General features: G+C 42.2%; 1 protein-coding gene across 1 annotated transcript in view; it reads left to right on the top strand.

Annotated features, from left to right (window-relative positions):
- LOC119506814 (neuroblastoma-amplified sequence-like) overlaps positions 1-15,537 on the top strand; it is an 84,150-nt gene extending 68,613 nt beyond the window's left edge. The window contains exon 9 of the mRNA XM_037799905.1: positions 15,117-15,537. The gene's annotated coding sequence lies outside the window, so the exon portion shown is untranslated. The remainder of the gene's footprint in view (positions 1-15,116) is intronic.
- The last annotated feature ends 1,155 nt before the right edge of the window (positions 15,538-16,692 follow it).

Consider the following 16,692-nt stretch of genomic DNA (forward strand, 5'->3'; position numbering starts at 1 on the left):
CAGATGTGTCTTAGAAGATTGACACACCCTGTGAGGCCTCAAGCTGCTGTGGTTTTCCTAACCTGCCGAGCAGGTGTCACCTGTCAGCCTGTCGCTCCTGACTGGTATAAGAAGGTGTGGCCCCTTTAGTATCTTGGCTGTTTTCCCCCATGCTCTGGGATCTGGTTCTGGAGGGAAGACAGATAGTAGAGCTGGGCCCACCTCCTTCCTCTTAGGGAAGACACACTTCTTAGGAAGCTATCATCTGCATTTAAATAGGTTTTTTGTGTCTCTGACTCTGCTGTCTCCACCCTTGTCTGGGTCAGAGCAATGTGAACTGAAAATGTCTGAGTTTTTCTCCACTGACCCACTCAGTGGAGAGAGAGAAAAAGGGACAAAAAGCCCCCATCAGAGCCAGTCCACGGACCACCAATTTCACTCATCGGCCAGAGGTAACACGTGGTCTTCTGGGCTCCCCCTCCCAGGACAGCAGAGTCTTCTGGTTCTTCAAGGTCAGTTGTCACTAAAAGCCCCTGTCTACTTTTTGGGGGGTTGTAACTTGTGTTGAGCATTCCACATTTGTTAATTAAAAACCCGTTTGGAGCTGGACTGAGGTATATTTGCTTGTTCAGCAAGTGCTGCTTTCTACCACAGTGAGATCTTGTAACTCAGCCTGCCATGGTGGGGAGGGGGTTCCTAGCATGTTTCACAGTTTTTACTTACAGATTTTATTCTGTGATCTCAGGCATTCCTCCCAATCCAGGTTGGTGTATGATATGTGAACAGTCACGGTTGTCCCCCAGCAGTTATTCCAGATTATTTGCTAGTTGTTCCTAGTTATTTATTAGTTGTTCCAGGGTACTAACTTCAACTCCTCTCTATGCTGCCATCTTGCTGCCTCCTCCACAGATTTGTTTGTATTCTTCTGTACTCTTATTATGAATGATTATCATTTGTGGCCTCATATTAGAACCTGCTCTCTCATGGCAGTTTCAGTCAGTATGATAAAGGCCTACGAATACAATTCAAATACACCTATGGAGTTCCAAATACATTTCCATTTTTCTAGGCCACAGATAGTTTTCAAGATGTAATATCTTAAATATATCAAGCATTCAGATCACCTTGATGTTAGAATTATTCACAGGTTTTTAAATATTTAATTATGCTGATTTCTTTTCCTGCAGTAGATATTAACTGGTTATTGTTAATACTAATAATTAAAAATAGTTTTTACTATTTGTTAAGCATCTTCTATCTGCTGAGGATTGTACATTATATTCATTAACTAATTCTCATCAACAAACCTGCAAAGTATGTATAATTACCTCCATTTTATTTGTGAGGAAACTAGGACTCTCAGAATCTAGGAAAGTAAATTAGAGGACTCCTTCCATAGAGGGGGATAGTGTGGAGTCATTAAAAGTGGTATCGTATATGAGTATCTCATAGCTTGGGAAGATGCTCACAGTTTACTGGGAAGTGAACAAAGCAGGCTCCAAGCGCCCTTTAGTACGGCAGCATATGTGCTTTACACACACTCACCCACACACGTTAATAGGAAGAAGTATGGAAATATGCAGCCAGGACAGCTGGTGATTGCAAGTGTTTGCTCACGTCCCACCCGCTTACCCTTACTTCTCCTTCAGTGTGTGAGGGAGCCCTGCTCGCTGCTGCTCAGCCGCTCTCTCCTGCTGCCCGCCCTGAGGCTTCTCCTGGAGAGCCGAGATGAGGGCGTGCACGCTGCGGCGCGGAGCAGATCGCGGGGGTCGCTGAGGGATGCACAGTGGAATGTGCAATTTTTTTTTCTTACAGATAAATGAATTAGCATTTCCATTCTCATAAGGAGTAAATACTAGTTATTTGAAACTACCTTACCACAAGTCCCTTTGACCACAGAAGCCTTTCTTATGGTGTCCACACAAACAAGAGCCTGAGGCTGCTTAGGTGTTAAGTTACAAGACAAAGAACCAAACAGTTTCTCTAGAGAAGCAGGATGTCAGTCCCTCTTTAAGAAAATGTCAGCATAGTCAGCCGTGTCAGCAGGTCTATCAATAATGCTGGTCCTCTTGCTGTCTGAAACTTGGGTCTGGGGAGCACTTAGCTTCAGGTGGGTTTTCCTTCCCTCCGTGTGTGTTTAGGGGGCTTCAGTTAAAGGTGAGAAGGTGGCACCATCTGAAATCTCAAACTCTGGTTTCCTCTGGCAACTTCTGCCCCCGGTGAAAGCAGCTGCTTCACTTGAGGAATGCTGTACTAAGGTTAAGTCTCAAAATTTCTTCCTCAAGGCTGGCCATCTTGTTATCATGATTAAGGAAGAAATTTTCACTTCTCATTTTAAATTTTACTCCTTAGAATTAGACAGCTCAAAGGTTGTGTTTTAATGCGTGCACTTTGTATGATTCTTACCAAAACCCTTCTGTGGGGAGATCCTCCATTTGAGTTGTTTGTGTGTGTGTGTGTGTGTGTGTGTGTGTGTGTGTGTGTGTACTAAAGTTTGTATTTTATATACATGTGTCTGTGTGTCTGTGTATAGAAAAATATAACAGGATACCTTCTAGACACCAGAACGGGAAGGAAAATCCCAGCACAGACGTGCATACTTGCCGCATGACAGTGGTGGGATTAATAGAAAGACATTTGTAAAATTTCATTTAAGACAAAAGATACAGAGTGAAACAAGTAAAAAAAAATCCTAATCGTAGTATCCCATTATTTCAAAAGTTGCAGGAAGTTATGTAGATGGTTACAGAAAATATAACATAATTGTATTTGGAAACAGACATCATGAACAAAATGAGCAAAACCTAGTGGCTTTATTTATTAGATGTATTTTCAAAATAACGTAGAAGTTTCTGTAAAAATTTTGTAAATACACTCCATTATTACTGATAATAGCAAAATAACAGCCACTTCTTTGAGAACTAGACCGAAGTAAGGAACTGAGGGGACTTGTTTTTTGGCAGGCTTCTTGTCTATTTTTGCTAAAAAAAAAAAAATGCAAGTTGTATAACCTTAGAAATTTACACGAAGTAGAATTACAGTGAGTTTTTTTTCCTTAGCCTATTTTCCCTTGTCAATCTGAGAAACAAGGAAGAAGAGAAAATAGGGGTGCATGTTTTCAGTGCATTTTTCCCACACCCATACATTGGATTAGCATCACTGCTTGGGCATCCCCACTCGACTTTCCGCGGCCTCTTTGTGAGTAAAAGCGATGTGTCAGACAGTGCCTTTCTGTATTCATCTGGTATAGGCTGTCTTGACACGCTCCCGAATTCCAGAGATGAGTAAATCAGTTCTCATTTTAAGGGTTCTTTATTTCAAATGTGCCTGTCAAAACTGAAACTAGAACTTGGGCTCCCTAACTCCTAACTAGTCTTTGCACGTACACGCACATGCGGGCGCACACGCACACACACACACACACCAATGACTGTCAAAATAAGAAATCAAATGGGAATATCATGACACCCAACCAGTTTTTAAATGGCACTAATTTACCTCCATAACACTTTGCATCTGTACTTTGCATGTGCAGCATTTTGCTAAGACTCTTGTAGTTTTGAAACTGACTTGCAGATATAGGGTAGTTTACCTAGTGGTTGTGATGATACCATACAAAATGTCTGTGCTCTTCAGATGCAGGAATCAAAGCCAGAGGAATAAATTGTCGAGTTGCTTCTCTACCTCATTGAAATCAGAATTGAGACTTAATTGTATTTCTCTACACTAAGTTGAGTATTCATCATAGACTAGCCCATCTGTGCTCTTAAAATGTGCCCCCTCAGAAACACCACACATCCTCAGATTTTAGCATCCTACAAAGAGCAATCTGAAGGTTTGCAGAGTTTTCTATTATTCAAATATGTGTATATATTTCAATTTTAAGATCATTTTAAATTCACATTCCTTTTTAAGAAATAAATTACAAATGAATAAGAATAATTCATTATTATATAATTATATTATAATAAGGTAATCTATTATTATATTATCATAATATATAATTTCTATGTATTATAGTAATAATAAGAGATTTCTTTCACACTTTTCACCCAGTTTTCCTCAGTGGTAACATCCTGCATAACTGTAGTGCAAGGTCATAGCCAGGTTTTGCCATTGGTGCAATCTGTTGACCTTATTCATATTTCAAGTTTTATGTGCACTTGTTTGTGTGTATACTTCTGCACAGTTTTATCACATGTAGATGCATGTGTGTCCTCCACTACAGTCAAGATAGAGAAGAGTTCCATCATAAGTGTCCCTCCGGCTACTCTTTTATTGCCATAGCCAGTCTGCCCTCCATCTCTGTAGTTTTGTCATTTCAAAAATGCTATATAAATGGAACCATACAGTTATTAATGCTTTTTTTATATAATGGCTTCATTGAGATATAGTCACATACCATTTAACTCACCCATTTTACATTGGATTTCTCCAGTTTATTCACAGAGTTGTATGGGTTGTACATCCATCAATACATTCAATTTTAGAACATTTTCATCACTCCAAAAAGAAACCCCTCACTTGCTATTTCTCCCCATGTCCTCAAGCCCTAGGCAACCACTAATCTACTTTATATCTTTATGGATTTGCCTATTCTGAACATTTAATATAAATGGAATCTTACAAAATATGCTCTTTTGTGACTGACTGCTTCCACTTAGCATATGTTTTCAAGATTCATTAATGTTACAGCATGTATTAGTACTTCATTTCTTCAGCTGTTGATGGGCATTTGGGTTGTTTCCACTTTTTTGGTTGTGCTGCTATAAATATTTATGTACAAATTTTTGGGTGGACATGAGTTTTTATTTTTTGTGGGTATATACCTAGAAGTGGAGCTGCTGGAAATTTCCCTTTTTTAAATATTTTTTTTTATTATTATGTAGACATTCAGATACATTCAGGCAGTTGGCATTTTGTGTTCTCTATTTGAATGACTGTAATCTCAGGGTCAAATCTTACTGAACTTACATGTTGTCATCAAATCCACCACTTCCACATTGTGTTTGTTTGGATTTTCTACTTTTTGAACTACCTTGATTCTTAGCTTCTAGTTTGTCTTCAAAAGTTTCCCAGCAGTTAGAAGACTCATACACTGCTGGTAAGACTGTAAATTTGTACAACCACTTGGGAAAACTCATAGGTAGTATCTACTAAAACTTAATACAGGCATAACCTGTGACCCAGAAATTTCATTCCTAAATACGGCACAAGAGTGCATATATCCACCAGAAGACTTGTACTAGGATATTCACAGAAACTGTTTGTAATAGCCCAAAACTAGGAACCATGAAAATGCCCATCGATAGAATTTTTTGAAGTGTCGTATATCCCTACAAGACTATATAAATGCCATAGCATACTATATAGTAATGGAAATGAATGAATTACTTACTGCACACAGCAAGATGGATGCATCTCACAAACATAATGCTGAGAGAAAGAAGCCAGTACATACCGTCAATAAATAGTGCTGGGATAACTGGGTATCTACACACAAAATAATGAAGATGGACCCCCACTTCACACCATACAAAACCTAACTCAAAATGGATCATAGACTTAAAAGTAAGTCCTAAAATGATAAAACTTTCGGAAGGAAACTACAGAAGTCTTCATGCACTTGGGCTAATTCTTGATATGACACCAAAGAAATAAATGGCAGAAGAAAAAAATAGGTAAATTGGCCTTCATCAAAACTAACAACTTTTGTGCTACAAACAATACCATCAAGAAAGTGAAAAGACAACACAAAGATTAGGAAAAAATATTTGCAAATCATTACTTTATAAGGGACTTGTATCCAGAATATATGAAGAACTCATACAACTTAATAAGAAAACAGGTATCCCAATGAAAAAATAGGAAAAGTGAACAAGTTGGTGACATCATCAACACGGTGAAGTGAGACATCCCCTGAAAAATCATCCCCAGACATTTAGCAAATAAAATGGACAAATGCCACTTGCATTATGCACCTAATAAAGGTGTCCCAAAGTACATGAGGCAAATGCTGGCAAAACTGAAGGGAGTAGTAGATGTCTCTACAATAATAGTGGGAGGCTTCAACACACCACTCTCTCCCAGAGATAGAACATCTAAACAGAGGATCAAAAAGACACAGAGAACCCGAAAAAATATGACAATTGAACTAGATCTAACAGACATGTATAGAACATTATGTCCCAGAACAGCAGAATATACATTCTTCTCAAGTGCACATGTATCATTCTCCAGGATAGACCACGTTGGGCCACAAAACTAGTCTCAATAAATTATTAGAAAGATTGAAGTCATACAAAGCATCTTCTCTGACCATAATGGAATGAAGCCAAAAATTAATAACAGGTGGAGAACTGGAAAATCCACAAATATATGGAAGTTAAATAGCACACTGTTAAACATCCTGTTAATCAAAGACGAAATTGCAAGGGAAATCAGTAAATATCTTCAGATGAATGAAAATGAGAACACAACATTTCAAAACTTATGGTGTGCAGCAAGGGCAGGACTGAAAGGGAAATTTATAGCCCTAAACATTTACATTAAAAAAGAAGAAAGAGTAATAATCAAAGACCTAACGACATACCTGGAGGAACTAGAAAATAGAACAGCAAACTAACCCCAAAGAAAGCAGAAGGAAAGAAGAAATAACAAAGATTAGAGCAGAAATAACTGAAATTGAGAATAAAAAAACAATAGAGAGAATTAACAAAACCAAAAGTTGATTCTTTAAGAAGATCAATAGAATTGACTAATGCTTAGCTAGACTGACAATGAAAAAATGAGAGAAGATGCATACTACTGATCTCACAGAAATAAAAAGGGTTATAAGAGGATACGCTGAATAATTGTATGCCAACAGATTAGACAACCTAGATGAAATGGACAGATTCCTAGAAACACATGAACAATCTACACTGACTGTAAAAGAAATAGAAGATCAATTACAAGCAAAGAGAATAAATCAGTCATCAAAAACCTCCCAACAAAGAAAATCCCAGTTATCAGATGGCTTCACAGGGGAATTCGGCCAATCATCCCAAGAAGAATTAATAAGAATCCTGGTCAGACTCTTCCAAAAAATTGAAGAAGAGGGAAGTCTACTTAACTCATTCTGTGAGGCCAACATCACCCTAATACCAAAGCCAGATAAAGATACCAAAAGAAAAGAAAATTACAGGCAATTTCTCTTATGAATATAGATCAAATATCCTCAACTGAATACTTGCAAATAAGATCCAGAAGCACTTCAAAAGAACTGTGTACCATGATCAAGTGGGTTTTTATCCCAGGTATGCAAGGGCAGTTCACCATGAGAAAATCAATTAGTGTAATACATCACATCAACAACACAAAGGGAAACAAAAGTGATCATTTCAATAGACCCAGAAAAAAACATTTGACAAAATTCAGCATCCTTTCTTGATAAAAAAACACTTAGAAAAATAGAAATAGAAGGAAACTTCCTCAACATGATAAAGGGCATGTATCATATTTGAAAAACCCACAGCTAACAGCATACCCTATAGTGAAAGACTGAAAACTTTCCCTCTAAGATCTGTAACAAGAGAAGGATGCCCACTGTCATCACTGTTATTCCACATTGTACTGTAAGTTCTAGCCAGAGCAATTACACAAGGAAAAGAAGTAAAAGGCAGCCAGATTGGAGAGGAAAAAGCAAAACCTGTGCTGTTTGCAGACAACATGATCTTATATGTAGCAATTCCCAAAAAATCAACAGCAAAGCTAATAAATGAATTCAGTGAAATGGCGGCATACAAGATCAACAAGCAAAAATCAGTAGTGTTTCTGTACACAAGTAATGCGCAACTGAGGAGGAAATCAAGGAAAAAATTCCATTTACAATAACAACTAAAAGAATCAAATATCTGGGAAAAAATTTAACCAAGGATATAAAGGACTTGTACACAAGAAACGACAAAACATTGCTACAAGAAGCAATCAAAGAAGACCTAAATAAATGGAAAGACATTTCATGTTCATGGATTGGAAGACTATCGATAAGATGTTAATTCTACCCAAAATTATTTACAGATTAAATGCAATCCCAATCAAAATTCCAGCAGCCTACTTTGTAGAAATGGAAAAGCTAATTATCAAATTTATTTGGAAGGATAGGGGCCCCAAATAGCCAGAAACATCTTTAAAAAGAATGAAGTTGCAGGAATCACACTTACTGACTTTAAAGCATTTTACAAACCTATAGTGGTTGAAACAGCATGATACTAGCAGAGGGATAGGTATATCAACCAGTGAAATTGAATTGTGGGGTCAGAAATAGACCCTCACACCTCTGGACAATTGATTTTTGACAAGGCTGCCAAGTCCATTCAATTGGGAAAGAATAGTCTCTTTAACAAATGGTGTGGGGATAATTGGATATCCATATGCAAAAGAATGAAAGAGTACCCCTATCTCATACCATATATAAAAATTAACTAAAAATGGATCAAAGACCCGGTTTCTTAGACTTTACACCCAAAGTACAAGTGATGAAAGAAAAATAAATAAAAGGAACCTCTTCAAAACTGAAAGTCCTTTGTACCTCAAAGGACTTTGTCAAAAAACATGAAAAGACAACCTACTCAATGAGAGAAAATATTTGGAAATCATATATCCAGTAAGGGTTTAATATCCAGAACTTATTTTTAAAAAAATCCTACAACTCAACAATAAAAAGGCAAACAACCCAGTTAAAACATGGGCAAAGGACTTGAATAGACATTTGTCCAAAGAGGATATAAAATTGATGAATAAAAAGTACATGAAGACATGCTCAACATCATGAGCTATTAGGGAAATGTAAATCAAAACCACAGTGAGATGTCATTTCACACCCACTAGGATGGCTACTATACAAAAAGCAGAAAATTATACATTTTCGAGAGGATGTGGAAGAATAGGAACACTCGTTCTTTGCAGGTGGGAATGTAAAATGGTGCAGCCACTGTGAAAGACAGTTTGGTAGTTCCTAAGGAAGCTATGTATAAAATTTCCTTACAACTTGGCAATCCCACTACTAAGTATATGCCCAGAAGAACTGAAAGCAGGCACTGGAGCAGACACTTGCACACTGATGTTCATAGCTGTGTTATGCACATTTGCTGGAAGGTGGAAGCAACCCAGGTGTCTCTCAACCAATGTATGGATAAACAAAATGTAGTATATACATGCAATGGAATATTATTCGGCTGTAAAAAGGAACAAAGTCCTAATTCCTGCGACAACATGGATGAAACTTGAACTTTAAGCTGAGTGAAATAAGCCAGGCACCAAAGGACTAATATTGCACGTTCTTACTGATATGAACAAATTATAATAAATAAACTCATGGAGTTAGAATCTAAAATATAGGTTATCAGGGAATAGATTAGGGCAGAGAATTGGAAGCTGATGCTTAATTCGTACTTAATTCCTATTTATGTTGATTATAGAGGTTTGAAAATGGATGGTGGCGATGGTTGTGCATTATTATGAGTGTAATTAACAACACTGAATTGTGTATGTGAATGTGGTTGAAAAAGGGAAGTTTGGGATTATGTATGTTACTAGAATGAACTTTAGAAGATAAAACAGGACTGTACAACAAAGTGAACCCTGTTATAGATGATGGACTGGGGTTAATAGTACAAGTATTAGAATGTTCTTACATGATTATAACATATACAACATTAATACAAGGTGTTAATAGGGTAGTATGTGGGGAAATATACATAATGTAAACTATGAACTGTAGTTAATAGTACTATTTTGATATACTTTTATCAATTTAACAAGGCTGCAATAATGCAAAATGTCAACAATAGGGAAGTTATGGGAGCACTATTTTTTGCATGACTTTTCTGTAAGCCTATAACTTCTCTAATTAAAAAATACTAATAATTTTTAAAAACCACTATGCTAAGTGAAAGAAGCCAGACACAAAGTACTATATATTGTATGAATCCATTTATAAAAAGTGTAAATGAAAATAAATCTATAGAGACAGACATAGATTTGTGGTTATGTAGGGATGGGGAAGGATAGAAGGAATAGTGACTGCTAAGGGGTACAGGGTTTTTCTTTTTAGAGTACTGAAAATGTTCTAAAATTGATTGTGGTGATGAATGCACAACTCTGAATATACTAAAAGCCATTGTATGTTTTGGTGGATTGTAGGTTTGTGAATATGTATCAGTAAAAATTTTTTAAAATAAGAAGTCTATCTGCATAGACTTTTTCTCCAAAGAAGATATACAGATGGCCAATAAGTACCTGGAAAGAGAGTCAACATCATTAGTCATTAGTAAAATGCAAATCAAACCAAAGTGGGATACCACTTCACAACTACTAGGATGGCTATAATCAAAATAACAGGCAGTAACCCTTGCTGGCAAGGATATTGACTAATTGGAGCCTCTGTTCATTGCTGGTGGGGATGTGAAATGGTGCAACCACTTTAGAAGACGGTTTGGCAGCTCCTCAGATTGTTAAACACAGAGTTACCATATGACCAGTAATTCTACTCCTATGTATATACCCAAGAAAAATGAAAATATATGCCCACACAAAAACATGTACATGAATGTTCATGGCAGCATTAGTCATAATAGCCAAAAAGTGGAAACAATCCAAATAGCTATCAGCTGATGAGTGGATAATAGAACGTGGATAGTCATACAATGGAATATTATTTGGCAAGAAAAAGAAATGAAGTACTAATTCATGCTACAACATGGATGAATCTTGAAAACATTAAGCTAAGTGAAAGAAGCCAGACACAAATGACCACATGTTTTATGATTACATTAATATGAAATGTCTCAAATATGTTTATTTGTGGAGACAAGGAATAAATTAGTTATTGCCTAGGGCCTGATGGTGGAGGAGAGTGTGTATATGTATTGACTGCTAATGGGGTGGTGTTTCTTGTTGTAATATAATGTAAAACTTAGGTAGTGGTAGTTGCACTAACTAAAGATCATTGAATTGGACATTTAAATGAGTGAATTTTGTGGTATGTGAATTATACCTCAATAAAGATGTTTATTAAAAAGAATGCATGCCATATATGTCCATTTACATACATGTTAAAAACAGGATAAAGTCATCTTCATCTGTGGTATTATAAGTTAGGATAGGTGGGATGTCATCAAGATGCCAGTATCAGATGTCCTGGTAACATTCCCCCTCAGAAACAGCAAAATTAAAGGAGAAAATCAACTCCGTCAAAACTCTGAGAGATGATTGAGACTAGAGAACAGCTCAACACATGCTGAATTGGGGTTGAGGGGAGACCCCGCCTAAATACGGCTGGAGAGCAACAGGACAAATTTACCAGTCCTTGCATGTGCTGTTTTGAAACTGTGATGTGCCTCATAAAAGACCATGTTCTTTTAATCCAGTCTTCTGGGGGCAGACCTATTGTGGGTGGGATGTTTTGATTAGATTGTTTCCAGGGAGATGTGACCCACCCAGTTGTGGGTGGGATTTAGTTTACTGGAGTCCTTAAGAGAGCTCAGGGAGAGAGAGAACTCAGAGCCAGCACAGACCCAGATGCTTGGAGATGCTAAGCTTGGATGTGTATTCCAGAGTTTGCCCCTGGGAGAAGCAAGGAGGACCAACAGAAACTCAGAAAAGCTAAGAGAAGTGATCCAGAGTTTGTCCCTGGGACAACAAGTTGAGACAGAAGCCTGGAGACATTTTGGAGAAAGCCACTGAAACCTGGGAGAGAAGGTTCAGCAGAGCCAGCTACTTGCCTTTCCATGTGACAGAGGAACCCCAGATGCCATTGGCCTTTCCTCAGAGAAAGTATCTACCCCTTGCTGCCTTAATTTGGACATTTTCATGGCCTTAGAACTGTAAATTTGCAACCTAATATCCCCATTGAAAAAGCCAATCCACTTCTGGTATTTTGAATAGTGGCAGCTTTAGCAAACTGAAACGGTGCCCTCTCCCCCAACAGATCTGCACAGCAGTTTGTGCACCTCACTGCTGTGGTCCCCTGTTTCGAGCAGGTCTAGTGCAGGTCTCTCACAACCAGTCCACCCATGGCGGCAGTTTGGTGACCCATATGCATTCAAACTCAGGTCTGTTAGGCCCCGTAGACCAACAGCAGTGAGCACGTTCCCAGTGGCTCCATGAAGCAGGACTAGCCTGCTGTGGTTTTTTGGTAAACCACACATATTTGCAGCCCAGGTCCCAAGGGTCTGATTACTGATGCACCTAAACAGAAATAGTGGGTATCTTGCTACATCGATGCCATGGGGCCCCCTGAGAGACTCAATGTTCTGGTCTCGTCCTAGCCCTGAGGTCACTGAGCACAGAAAGCCTGCCTGGAGAGGGAAAGCTGAGCTGGTGAAGGTGGCACAGACCCAGGCAGAAAGATGGAGTGAAAAGCTGGACCGGAGTGTGGTGGTGGAGCCGAGCTTACCTCAGCTGTCAGGGAGGAAAAACTATATAGAAACAAAGAGCATAGCCCAGGACTCCAGGGGGAGGAGCTGGGGGGAGGAGACTCTTTCCTGGAGGGGAATTTATGAAAGTTACCGTGGATGCCGAGGTGTAGACACAGGCTCGGGAAAACCTGAGAGCTGAATGGTTCACCACAGTCTGTTCTAAAGGTTCCGTATAAACTGGGTTGAGCACTGACGAAACTCAGCACACTGCCCGTCCTCACCAAAACCATAGGCAGGAGGGGGAGACTGACTTTCAGAGTTAGCGCATCAAAATAGATGCCGAAAGATCACAGATCATACAAATAAAGGGGAAGAGATGGCCCATTCAAGGAAAAGGCTAAAACAACAGGACACACAGACATGGGGACAGTTAGCTTGAAGACTCATCCCGGGCAGCCGAGGAAGTGTTGCCCTGCAGCGTTGGGCCCTGAGCCTTTTCTCTGTGTATCTTATCAGCCCCTGGCCCGCGGCCTCCTGCCCACACTGCTCCCTCCCAGAGGTCAGGTGGAGGGGCTCTTCGTTCCAAGGGTGAACCAGAATAGCAGTGTGCAGGTCCCTCAGGGGCCTCGCGTGCCTCTGTGGGTGCAGATGTGTGCATGGGGCCGGCTGGCTGGGCGAGGGGTGCTGGCTGCCGTCACTCGTGCATTCGTGCGTTCACTCCTCAGTCCCGCTGTGCCCCTACCCTGTGGCCGCCGGCGTCCTGGTCTGGGGACACAAGCCCGGGACAGACGAGTGAGGCTGTCTGGTGCAGGACCAGCTGGCGGCTGGGTGGCACTGGGCACGTGACGTTGACCACACCGAGCCTCAGTTTCTTCGTCTGTAGGCTGAGGTCACGGCTGCCTCAAAGGGATGTCTTCTGGCTTAGAGATGGAGCGTCCAGCTGGGGCCAGTGCGTGGAGGGGCTCGGGCAGTGGAAGATGCTTGTGGTGGGGCAGGCTCCCTGCCAGGCTGAGGTTTTCACCAGATAGCTACGGAGGGGGAGAGCAGGACGGCAGGTTGACGGAAAGAAGGCAGGCTGCACGGAGCTACAGCCCCCAGTCGGGGCTTAACGCCCTCACCCTCTGAGTGGAAAAGCTGGTCTTTCTCACCAGTGCTTCCCCTACCTTCCAGCCCCTAAAACAAAACAGCTGCATTGAGTCTAACCCAGGTGTCTTCCTGAGTCACAGGCCAGTTGTGTGTGGATGTCCTCGTATACCGCGAGGCTACGGGACAGCCACTGAGGCTCTGCAGAGGCCCCCTCTGTTCCGGAGGCCGACTCTCTTCGGAGTCTCTGCAGAGATCAGGGTCTTCCTCATGCACTGTGTGGTTTGCAGAACTGTGACAGAGCTGACTGGGTGCTGAAATAGAAAGATAGAACCTCTGTGACCCAAGAATCTCCCAGGCTGGCAGGAGAGACAGAGATTCCTGGAGCACAGCCTGAAAAGGCACCCAGGAGGGCCTGGGGGTGGGAGGAGGCAGGAGGCAGCTTGGCCAAGGGAGCTGAAGAACTTGCCACCAAGACAATGGCTGTGGCACGTGCGCTTAGGCCGAGTTACAGGATCGGTGGGCTGTGGGAAAGGGAGAAGCTGTGTGGCTGTGCACTGAAACTTTTCTTCTCATAAACTCCTTGTGCTTTAATTCTTGTCCTTCTCGTCTGCTGTAGCCTTCCCTCCCGTCAGCAGATGCAGGAAGAGCACACTGTGTACAGTTTTATGATATAGTGTCTAAAGGTTAATCAATTGCCTTTGAAATGCCACGTGATTTCCAAGAACACAACAGTTAAAAATGCATGTGGCATTAAGGAGCCCCAGTCCAGACGCTGCTTTATGACACCCCAATATAAAGGAGAAACTCTGAAGTTTGATATCTGTTCAGTGTTGATTGCTTACAAGAACGTGGACAATCAGAGCAAATAGAGAAACAAGTTAAGTATCAGAGGAAAATATTCATAACTAAGAAGAAGAGAGAGAGAGAGAGAGGCAGTACAGAGAACCCACAGGCAAACGTGCTGATAACACCCTACTGTAAAGGGTGAGTTTGGGCCTGAACTTCCTGGAGGCTAAAGGAAAGAACAACTGAAGTGCCCACTGTTGGTTGTCCTATTTCTAATCTTGGAATTGAGAGAGGGATGCTTGACTTTCTCAAGGGAGTAGGAAGAAAGGTTTTCCTGTTCTGAAAAGAATGTTTTTCACATGGCTGTACCTATGGAAGAGGTTACGGGTTGAGGAACATGGGTTGTGGTGAAAGCCACGTGAAGTGGTGGGTGCAGGTGCTGGCCCTGTGACTTACTGACCACCATCAGGAAGGTTCTCACACACCCGCCTTTCCTGAGCTGTCACATCGACAGGTGGAAGTGCTGGCTTCACGGGTCAGATTGGGAGGACACAGTGAAATGATGTGTGCAGTGCACGCGGCATCTGGCAGCTGCTGCAGCATTTCTGGGCAGGTTCTTTGGACTGGCTGTGCTTTCTCACGTTAAAAGGTGTGCCTGGCTGCCCGTGTCTTTCTCAGAGATGTCCGTGTCCGTCCTGTGCTTTATGGAGCAGGGAGCAGTCACTCGTAGGCCAGGTCAAGCTCTGTGTGATGACGAGGCAGAAGGCGGGGAGGACCCAGAGCCCAGAGACGTGTGTGCTGAGTGTGATGGTGAGAAGAACTAACACATAACTCTCTCCTGTTTGCCTGTCTTATTTCTGGAAGGTGGATGATTCAAATTGTGACCAAGAACTCCTTTCCCTTCTCCTGGATGCCAAACTGTTGGTGCAGTGTCTCTCCACTCCCTACTATCCCCGGGTGGTGGACCACCTCTTGGCCAGCCTCCAGCAGGGGCGCTGGGAAGCCGACACGCTGGCCAAGCACCTGCGAGAGGCCGAAGCCGGCTCCCTGCTGCTGGCCGCGCGGGGCGCTCACCGGGCCCTGCGGACTTCCCGCTGCGCCCTCCACGCAGGGCGGCACTGGGTGCGAGCCGGCCTCGGGGACCCTGGCGGGAGAGGCTCCAGGGCAGGCGGCTGCCGGAAGCCACGGGTGCATCTGCTGATTGTTCTCCGTGCTCCCAACCAATTGCAAATAAAACTGGATATAAATGACAAGCAAAGGGCCATTTGTTTCACTCTTTTTTCCTGCTTAACATACTTTCTTAATGACTAGTGACGTGCAATAGTAGGAAAGTTTCGTCTAGATAGATAATTTGTCTCTCTGTAGATGAGGTAACTTTATATTGGATAATCCTTTGTTGTCTGGAGTAATCTTTATGTAAGTTTAAGTACTTTGAAGAGGCAATCCCAGGTCGTTTCCCAGGCCTTGGGCTGAAGGTGGCTCGCTGCGGGTCTTTGACGTGGGGCCTGTGGGCTGGACGGGCAGCCCGGGCTCCACCGTGCAGCACACATGCCCGGTGGGCTCCCCTCCCTCCCGCCTCCGGGAGTGTCCGTCCACCTGATGATGCAGCCGCAGCCGCAGTGTTGAACTTGGTGGTCCCTGGGCTCAAACCCCTACATTTCCCCACCCCAGGCCATGGGCAGGTGCTCTTAGAACAGTGACTGGGCAGTAGCATCTGTACGATCTTCATCCATCCCCAAATGTGGGAGTGTTCTGTGCCGAACTCTGGGAGGATGAGGTTCTGGGCTCTGGGTGGCAGGGGCCCAGGCCCCTCAGTGACCCCACAACTCAATCCAAGGGTGAGAGCAGAGCCTGTGAGCTTGAGAGCCCTGGCCCCCAACAGTGGTGACCCCGGGAGCACCCCCCGCAGCACACAGGGTGGGGTCCCAGCCACCTGAGGCAGGTTCCCCAGGGCAGGGGCTGCTGCACGAACAGGTCTTCAAGGCCCCTTGAAAAAGGAGCCCCTGACCCATTCCAAGGTGGGTCAAAGGGATGTAAAGAGAGAGGAGTGGGCCGGGGAGTGTGGGGCAGGGGTGGGGGGTGCTGACCCAAAAGGGAAGGAGACTGGGTGCTCGCTCAGAATCTGCCAGTAGGGCTCATTCACGTGCAGTGCTGACCCCCAGGGAGCATGCTGGTGTTGGGGTGCCAGGGTTTTATCCCCCATCATATATTTTTTTCTTCCTTTTAATCAGAAGTTAAAAGTTGAATTTTATCAAATGTACTTTGAATATGAGGGTAATCATATTAATTTTCTTCTTCAACCAATGGAAGAGAGAAATATTAACTCAATGTTAAACCATGTCCATTTCTCAAAGACCTAGGAGGTTATGATGAATCATTCATTTAATATACCACCGAATACAATCAGTATTTTATTTAAAGGCTTTATATTTTTCCCTAA

The sequence above is a fragment of the Choloepus didactylus genome, chromosome 12 (assembly GCF_015220235.1).
Source record: "Choloepus didactylus isolate mChoDid1 chromosome 12, mChoDid1.pri, whole genome shotgun sequence".
Classification (NCBI taxonomy): Eukaryota; Metazoa; Chordata; class Mammalia; order Pilosa; family Megalonychidae; genus Choloepus; species Choloepus didactylus.